Source organism: Asparagus officinalis, chromosome 3, assembly GCF_001876935.1.
Source record: "Asparagus officinalis chromosome 3, Aspof.V1, whole genome shotgun sequence".
NCBI lineage: Eukaryota > Viridiplantae > Streptophyta > Magnoliopsida > Asparagales > Asparagaceae > Asparagus > Asparagus officinalis.
In genome coordinates, this window is record NC_033796.1 from 19,923,578 (window position 1) to 19,933,435 (window position 9,858).

General features: G+C 35.2%; 3 long non-coding RNA genes across 3 annotated transcripts; 2 read left to right on the forward strand and 1 right to left on the reverse strand.

Moving 5' to 3' along the window:
• On the forward strand, nt 517-2,064 carry LOC109833275. The gene is made up of 3 exons (XR_002245182.1): nt 517-605; nt 1,619-1,769; nt 1,967-2,064. It is a non-coding gene; the product is annotated as an uncharacterized LOC109833275 (long non-coding RNA).
• Nucleotides 2,181-2,779, forward strand: LOC109833276. The gene is made up of 3 exons (XR_002245183.1): nt 2,181-2,247; nt 2,439-2,581; nt 2,707-2,779. It is a non-coding gene; the product is annotated as an uncharacterized LOC109833276 (long non-coding RNA).
• LOC109833274 lies at nt 8,482-9,635 on the reverse strand. The gene is made up of 3 exons (XR_002245181.1): nt 9,370-9,635; nt 9,223-9,279; nt 8,482-8,563 (listed from the first exon to the last, which is right to left on the reverse strand). It is a non-coding gene; the product is annotated as an uncharacterized LOC109833274 (long non-coding RNA).

The window sequence follows — 9,858 nt, forward strand, 5'->3', positions numbered from 1 at the left end:
GAAGAGGGAAAGGGGCGATGAGGAGGAGGGAGGATGAGCATCGTAGCCTGTGCAGATTTTTTGGGGAATTTGTGGAGAAAGAGAGGGGATTGCGGGACTCGTGAGAGTGAAGCCAAACTTGGGCCGACTCTGGGCCAGGTGTATAAATAAAGCTGTAATATAGTGCGGCCTATATTCTAAATTCCGGACTGTTCGTTTTCTAGGCCTTGAGGCTGAGTTTATTAGTATAGTCACTGTAATTGGGCCCCTAAACACGGCAAGGTCTAGTGTCGGATTATTCACAGCTCGGGTCGATTTATTATAGGTTTGATTCGTACCCGTAGATCATATGCTGAAGATTTTAACGCGTACGCGTAACTTATACGAAGATGCATAATTATAATCATCCGCGTAGAATAAACGCAGACGCGTAATTATACGCGTGCGCGTATGTTTTAAGCGAACGCGTGACAGACGCGTGATCGCCTGTTTACTATAAATAAAGGGTCGACCTCGCTCCCCCTCTCAGTTTTAAATCTTGAAGAGAGGGAAAAGACAAAGGGGGCAAGGGTGAAGGAGCTCAAGCCCTAGCGAGCGAAACCCTAGCTTTGATTAGAGGAGGATCGGTAATTCATTTTCAATTTTAGTTTTTTTTAGTTTCTAAGATCTCTATGATGGATAATTTTACTTGATTTGCTTACTTTTTGGGCAAATTGTAATTGGTTTCTAAAATCTCGAGATTAACTACTAGTTTATGGTTGATCGGAGAGGTTTGTGCCGTGATACATGGGGACAATTTTACTTTGATCTCTGAGACATTTCATCGAGCATGTTTCTGTCATGTCATTTCCCTCTTAGTTTTTGTGATTTCTTAGATCTATATGATAGATAATGTTTACCTGATTTACTTACTTTTTTGTAATGCATATTTCGATTGAATTCTAGAAATCTAGAGAATAACTAATAGTTTATATGATGGTATATATAGATATAGTCTAGGGATTTTTTTGTCGTGAGGAAAATTTTAGTTTCATCTCTGAGACATTTCATCGAGCATGTTTTTGACATTTTTCGACAATGTATATCTGAGGGGTTCTAGGTTTCTTGCATTGCTTTTATTTTCAGAGATAGCAGTTTTAAGAAACAAATCCTCTTTTCATTCAGATTATCTGTATGATCCTTCAGACACTTAAGGTTAACGTGGTAGTAGACCTGAATTCTGGTGATAGACTTACAAGTTTTGCAACTACTGGTTCTCTACAGTTGTAAAGATTGATAGAATTTAACTTTGATTCATGTTAAACAATTATCTGAATTATTCTTGTGCTCAGTAGTAAGTGTTTTAGGAAATTAGGACCTCAGTTGTCCATATTCTTAAGTCTTTTCTTATTGATAATCAGAGAAGTCATTATCAGCAACAAAAATTGTATCAAAACAAGATTTCAATGAATATTTCTAGCATTTCGTGACACCAAACCTTTACCAACAGGACATGTTTTATGCCATGGATTTAGAGTGATCTTCCCCAGGAAGAATATTTTGGTCTTCATTGAGCTATGTGCCAGACTATTTTTCAGTGAAATTAATATAATTCAATAAAATCCATGAGACTGAGACAATCCATTAATGCTTCTTGTAGTGCTCGAGTTCTTGTGTAGGTAAGAAGAACGGCTCCCTCCCTCTCCATTTCAAATCTCGAAGAGAGAGGGGAAGAGAACAGAGGCCAAGCTGCGAGAGAGCCCACACCCTATCAAACGAAACCTAATGTTGATATTATATTATGAGGATAGGTACATTTCCATTTTGAATTTTGTGATTTCTTAGAGATTTATGAATATAATTTTCACTTGATATACTAACTCTTCATGCAATTTGAAAGGATGATATCTTTATGTATTGATCTAAGAAGTTGTTCTGATGCATGGTGAAGGTTTTAGTTTCCATTCTGAGACATTTCAGCAAGCATGTTTCTGGCATTTTTTTTCAGGCAAATCTAACAGGTTTGGCACTGTTTATGGGAAATCAGAGAGTTTTAAGAATGAGATTTAGTGTTTGGAGATGATGAAGGCTGGAGGAATGAAGCCATCACCGACGAGAGAGTTTTAAGAATGAGATTTAGTGTTTGGAGATGATGAAGGCTGGAGGAATGAAGCCATCACCGACGATGTATAATGCATTAGTCAATGCATACGTTGGAGATGATGAAGGCTGGAGGAATGAAGCCATCACCGACGATGTATAATGCATTAGTCAATGCATACGTAGAGGGTAAATACCAATGTTTTGTGTACATGTTGCTTTTTTGTTGTTTACAAAAAGTTTCCTGGGCAGGATTATTTATCGAGGTTTGGAAAAAATCATGGACATAATTATTTGTTGCACTTCTGACATTTTCTTAATAGCGTATTCATGTATTGTATATCTTATCACATTTTTTGTGTGTTTGCACTTTTTTGCAGGGACTGTCAGAGAAAGCTATAAATGCATTCAGAGCAGATGCATAAAACCTAGTATTTTAGTTCTTAACTCTTTAATTAATGCATTTGGCAAAGATTGAAGGGAGGTGGAAGCCTTTTCCGTACTGCAATTTATGAAGGAAAATGTAAGTATAGGATTCATTTCTTTTATAGTTTTAGTTTATTAGCATGAAAATTATGTACTCTTTTTACATGCTTAGCCCCATTTATCAGCTCTTGGCTTATGGTTATTTTTATTTTTCTATTACAGGATATAAAGCCAGATGTTGTGATCTGTACTACTCTTGCGAAAGCTTTAATCCATGTTGAGAAGTTTGAAAAGGCAATGGCTAGTATACTACTATATTGCTAATCTAAAAAGCACTGATAACAGATTGAACATGTTTTGGATGCTTGGATTTTAAGATATTTGATACTTTGTGGATATTCTCTATGCATCCCAAATTTAGGTGTATTCAAACACAATCAACAAATTAGCAAGTAAAAAGGGAAAGAAAACTTAAAAATCTATTAAACATGTAAAGATGTTTACCGATAATTTTTAGATATATTTATAAGTTTATATAGTTTGCTGTCTTTTTTAACAGGATAGAAGTTTTCAAGGCAAACATTATTATAGAATTCGTATTATAATATTCACAGCCATCCAAAGCTTATATTGTTCTAGTTATTTGTTATGTTAATAATTCATCTTTCTGATAAAGAGGTAATGCAAATTGAGGCCTGTCAGTTTCTTTAATTTGCAATTTTCATTGTATTACCAATTGAAATCTTAGTCATTCTTAAATTAATCTTTAAGAACATTTGTAATTAAACGATGTGATGCTTTAACTAGATCTGCTCCTGCTGGCTTGGAATCCTGGCTTATCACTGCAAATATCTTTTTTCAGCCATATCTATTTATGTTGGAACCTGGGGAATGCAACTATATTAGTTCCTTTGTCAATTACATAAGAAATAAGATGTCAAAATGCTCAGCATCACCTTGAAACCTATTAGGGCATCATTGTTTATCAATAAGGTAGGTGAGATACCTTTTATGCAATCACACAACTGTATAATTACGATATGCTTACCATCAGTGGATTTGAATGGATATAGTTGTGTTGATACTTTTTTCTTTTATTTGGAAAGGGCGTCACATTAGAACAAGGAGTACGTCACATTTATTTGGTTTAGGTATTATGGACAGGGCGTTTTATCAGTAAATTACAATTTTCCTTTTAAATTCAAGAAGAAGAGAAATAATGATTAAATGGTAGTTGGCATTTTTTTTTCTTTTTTTCCCCCTTTTGGGTTGAAAGGGGATCATACTAGAATTAGGAGTATGTCACATTTATTTGGTTTAGGTATTGTGGAAAGGGCGTTTTATCAGTAAATAACAAAATTCTCTTTAAATTCAAGAACAAGAGAAAATAATGATCATATGGTAGTTGGCAGTTCTTTTTACCTAAAAAAGGATAAACAATAATTGATAAATTTTACTTTTTTATGCTAACAATAGTAAGTTCACTCTATTTTGAGAATATGAAAGTTGCAAGTCATTTCATCTGATTTACTCTAATCGGACTAAAGAGATTAGCAACCGGTCAGATAACTTATGCAGGAGAATTATTTCTTTAACCTGGGGCTCAAATAATTGAGGTTCTAATTTCCTAAAGCACTTACTGCTGATTCTAATTTCCTAAAGCACTTACTTCTGAGCACTTATCAAGGAAGTCTTTCACTTAACAATCAACAGGCTCCATGATTATACACTTTCTTAGTGTTAGTGGTTTTAATGATTATATTTATGTTGATAGATATATTTACATATTACAGATATGTGTTATCATTATTGAGTAAATCTTTTCTCGATAAACAATTAACAGGTACCATCTGTCTGAGGAAATGATATTATCGGGATGCAATCCTGACAAGAAAACTAGAGCTTGCTGTGTTCGGCCCTCAGATACATGAAGCAGACACTGAGTTCATAGCATATTTAGAACAAGATTGTTACTGAGAAAGAACCGTCATTTCTTGACCATGAGCTTCTGCTTAATCCCAACGAAGGTAAGGACCTTAGTCCTCGAGGACATATAATTTAACGGAATGGTGTTATACAAATTTTATATGAATCTTTATCTGTCAGAATTTAAATTTCGGCTAGATTTGATTAGGAAGTCCTGACAATTGACTGATGAGGGCTTTCGCATTAATCTGATACCTTTGGAGGGAGCCTATGGAGACACTCCTTCTATATTCATGTTACTGAGGAAAAAAACATTTGTCTACTCGTCTAGAAACCATTTATCATATTGTTGCATCTGTAACAGGTTTTTTCTCATTGCTCTCTTTGTAGCAAATGATTTTGTATTTTGCAGAAAGTTTAGATGTAAAACTTCATGAAAGTTGGGTGCTTCAGGGCATCCATGCTTGAGAACATTTAAACCCATGTCAATATCTGGCTGCATGTGACTTTTATTTTTCCAGAAATAACAGGAACACCATTATTGATGATTTTATAAGATATGCTAGTCATTTTACGCATGCACTATGTTAATATCCATCTTCTTGCTAATTTAATGATGTCGCATATACTTATCCTGATTATACTTCTCTCCATGTTCATATTGATCTTCTACAAAGCTACTAGCTACTTTGATTATGGCTGTATGCCTCTTCCTGATTGATGCACTCATCAGTCCATTGCAACAATCAAAACATTTTCAGGTAATGCAACAATCAAAACCATCTCAGGCATTACCTCTATTGTATTTAATTTAATTTATCTGACTTTTTAGGATACAATGTACTTTTGTTACTCCATCTCAACATTTTCATTTTAGATCTCATTTTTTCAATATGTATTTTCTTAGTTGACCAATATATTTTGACCCACAATGTATGGCTGGTAAATTAGCTATCTAATCAAAATTTCCTTAAACTTCACAGTTACTTTAAAGTCATCCAGTACTCTGTAAGCACCTCGCACTCTAACAGTGCTTCCTTGATTATCTGAACTCTGGATAGATCCTTTTTATAGGCATGAAATCTAATGTCACAGCAAGAAAAGTTATTGTTTTGCACAAGACAACCACTATACCCTCTACGTTATAGAGATGCATACAGAACATTAGGCATTGGCGAAGGCATTGACTGCAGTCCGCAGGCTGTCACATTATCAAGCTCTTTTGTATGTTAGACAACTCTTAATTGTTATATTAGCTTTGAATTATTACCTTTAACTATTTATTGTACCTTTATGTCAACTTGTTATATTTAGCTATTTTATGTTACCTTTGCCTCTAACTTATTCCCTTTATGTCTAACTTGTTACCTTTAGCATAAATTTGTTACAACTTTGCAAATAAATAATTTTTTATTTGATATTTTTGAGTCGAGTTTTGTTCCCTTTAGCAATAACTCGTTAAGTTGGTTTTTAACTTCTACCTTTGTATATTAATTGTTAACCTATGATTTTGTTAACTTTTAGCAAATAAAGAGTTTTTTATTTGACACAATTGTGCCAAGCTTTGTCATTTTTAAGTATTAATTGTTAACTACTAATTTTAAACTTTGGTACCCAGCTATTAATTGTTACTTCTGTGCCTAATTTGTTACCTCTACAATAATTTTATTCCCTTTAACAAAATAGAGAGTTTTTTATATGATACATTTGTATCTTACTTGTTACCTTTAGTTGTTAACTGTTACCTTAGGGCCTGTTTGGATTCGTAGGGGGTGAAGGGAAGTTAAGGGAAACTGAGTTAAGGGAAGGGAAGGGAAAGGAAGGAAAGGGAAGGGAATTCCCTTCCCCTTAGTTACACCCCAATTTGGGGGGTAACAATTTTTATACTATTAGGGGGTGAACCAAGGTGAATGGAGGTGAATTAACTTCACCTCCTAAGTGTTCCCAAACAAGGTGAATGAGGGTGAATGGTTCCCCTAACTTCCCTTCACCCTCATTCCCCTCAATCCAAACAAACCCTTAATGTCTAACTTGTTACTTACCTTAATGTCTAGTAGGGATGTTAAATGGGTGGGTATGGGTTTTAAATGGGCGGGCCATAAATGGGCGGGCATGTTTTGCCCATTTACCCATTTATGGCCCATTTAACATTATTTAAATGGGCGGGTTTTTGCCCGCCCATTTAATAAACGGGTCACCCATTTGCCCATTTAACTATAATAACTATATATGTATAATACTTTTGTGGTGTTTTTTGTAAACTTTTAGGGAGGTTTTTGTAAACTATTGTGGGCTTTTTGCAAACGTTTTGGGAGCTTTTGCAAACTTGTTGGGACTTTTGATAAAATACTAACAAAGATAGGAACATAAACAAAGATAAACAAAGACAGACAAGTTCATGATTGAACCATTTACAAGTCTGGATAAAAGTACAGACCACACACATTTGCAAAATTAACCTCAAATTTCCAAACCAAAAACCAAAAGATCAATAACAACAAAATTGCGAGAATATTTAAATGAATTAAGATAGAAAACACAATGTATGCAAGGATCTGTATAAGATCAATAACTTGATATAAATGCCATCATAACTATCAGCAACACGATCACGATTAGTAAGGACAATCTACTTAATTACTTGATAAACTAGAAGAGTAGTAAGTTCGTCTATAAACAAAATAGTAGCACAACCAACATCTCCTTTACAAAATAGCAAGAGGTCATCAGCATAGCACAAATGAGTTATAATGGACCAAGGCAACAAAATAAAAATTAAATGAAAGATGTCTGTTGGTTTCAGAATAACAGAATCAAAATGATAATCATGTCACTGGCTACTCAGAAAATCTTCGACTCTCAACTATATAAACCTTTCAATGATCACGCGTAAACAGTAAAACTACAGGGGATCACGGGGATCACGAGCACATCAGGAGCTCCATTGTTTTTTGCAGCCTTGGCCACAGCCTTGAGCTCAGCCTCTCTCCTTGCTGCAAGCACTAGGTATGCTCCTCTCTTTGCATAGAGCTCAGCCTCTCTCCTTGCTGCAAGCACTAGGTATGCTCCTCTCTTTGCATACCGATAAGCTAATTGTTGTTATAAGAAAGAGAGGAAAGGAGTGATGAGTTTGACTCTGATAATAAGATTTTAGAGGAAGGAGTATATGTAAACTGTTAACTGTAAGATAACATAAGAACCATATCTCCATTCCCATCCTGCAGTAGAATGCCCCAAAAGAAAAAAGGGCAAAAACATAAGCTTTGTGTCAATAAGATAAGCCTCACACAAATAGCCTAGTTTAGCAAATTAGAGTTTCCTTGACAGGCTTTTAGCAAACTATAACTGCTACAATTCAAACAGCATATAAAAGCAATTGTGCAACTTAAAACTGTACACTTGTGTGAACTATAACTGCTACAATTCAAACAGCATATAAAAGCAATTGTGCAACTTAAAACTGTACACTTGTGTGTATTGAACATAACAGCTATTGAATAAGTATGTCCATCATCTACCAAGCTTTCACTAACATTTGGGCTTGCAAGAGAGAACCCTTGTGAAAATGATTTTGGAGAGCGATAAATTGTATATTTGTATAATTACTTAAAACCCATTTAATAAATATCCTCAAAGTCTCATTCTTCAAGATCCCAAAGAAAATTCAGAGAGAATTTTAGGGAGAAGAATCAAAACAGAAGGAGAACTCCTCAAAAAGAAAAGACCCAACAAACTGTTATCGCGAAATTACTCCACAGAAAACTAAAGAAGGGATAATAATTGCAATGAGTAGGAAGTAATGGCATCTAGAGCACTAGAAAGGGGAAAAGGTCTAAAACTTTTCAAGTATAAAGAAATAAACATTGAACACTAGAAACAAATTTCCTAATGAAATGTAACTCACAACAATCCGTTGTCCTTGGCAAATCGACTCATTAATTGTTACTAAGCTACATTATTAGTCATCAATTGCCACAAATGTCAGTCATGTTTTGTTGGCACTTGATATGTATGTTGTTAGTACAGTTCCTCCTCTAAGGAAAATTTACCTGTCGTGAGTTATTTCACAAATGTCTTCTTTTACGTTTAGAAGTACTCTCATCATTACTACCATCATCATGGATGCTAAATTGATCATTTAAAGACATGATCGCTGAAAAAAATAATTTAATAGCACATCAATATTGCCATAACCAATGAGAGTCTGAATCCCTCTCACCTTTTTGTCTTGTTAAATAAATTTCCTTCTTTATTCATTTGAACTAAACTTGTTTTATTATATTCCGTAAAGAAGGACGGCTTGGCCATCCTCCCTAACCAAGTTAAACCAAAAAAAAAAACAATAGAATAAATATAAATAAATATTCAACTAAGAGGAGTCATGAAAAGAACAGGCTCCAAATCACATATTCCTTTTTCAAATATATCTGCAGCTGCATGACCCTTCAGCATTCGTTATTTTAATAGATATGGTTACATTCAAATCAACTGTAAACTTCAGGAATTGCTAAACAAAAGTCAAAATGCTACTGATTGTCTTCCTACTTTTTAAAATTTTAATTAACTATTTGACATCTAAAATACTGAAGATCTTCCTAATACTAAAAGCATGAATCCAAGAAGAACACTTTTGCTTTGAGCATATGACAAACCAACCACAAGAGTCAACAACCAATATTTTTTTTCTCAAATTTCATTGTCCGATCATAGAAATTCCCAGAACATGACAATTATCAATATATTATCACCCAAAAAAATTAGGAAATTTAACAGCTAGTCCAAAATTCATAATAAAACTTAAATGTTTCTTACCTGGAGTGAACTGCTCTCCCTTCAAAAGGTTCACTGCTTTGTACTCATACCCCAGCCCTTCAAAATACAAACACAAATTCAATAAAACCTCCAGGATCCATTTCAGCAAAATAGAGATTACAAAGAATTAAAGCATCAAAATCTGACCTTTGAGATTGAGCGCAATCCTCACTCGCTGAGAGCACGAGCTCCTCCAGTAAGAGTGCAGCTTCAGCTTTGGAGTCTCCTGAAGAAAACAAAAATACCAAATAAACAAAAAAGACTTGTCGTTTTCACCTGAGAGATTTGAGAAAGATTTGACTGAATGTTATAGAAAGATTTGAGATTAGGATTCACCTAAGAGAAAGATTGCTATCGCAGGAAGTGGCGGCGACTTGAGGTGGCGGAGGCGGCGACTTCAGCGGCGACTTGAGGTGGCGGAGGCGGCTCTGGGTTCGAGAGGCGATTGATGTGGCGGAGGAGGAGGGATTGGGGTCGGAGGCTCGGGTTCGAGAGGCGGTTGAGGCGGCGGAGGAGGAGGAGGCGGAGGAGGCGGAGGAGATTGGGATTGAGGCGGAGGAGAAAGAGGAGATTGGGAATTTGGGATCGAGTTTTGATTGTTTTGGTTTTGGGAATACGGTGGGCGGGTAAACGGGC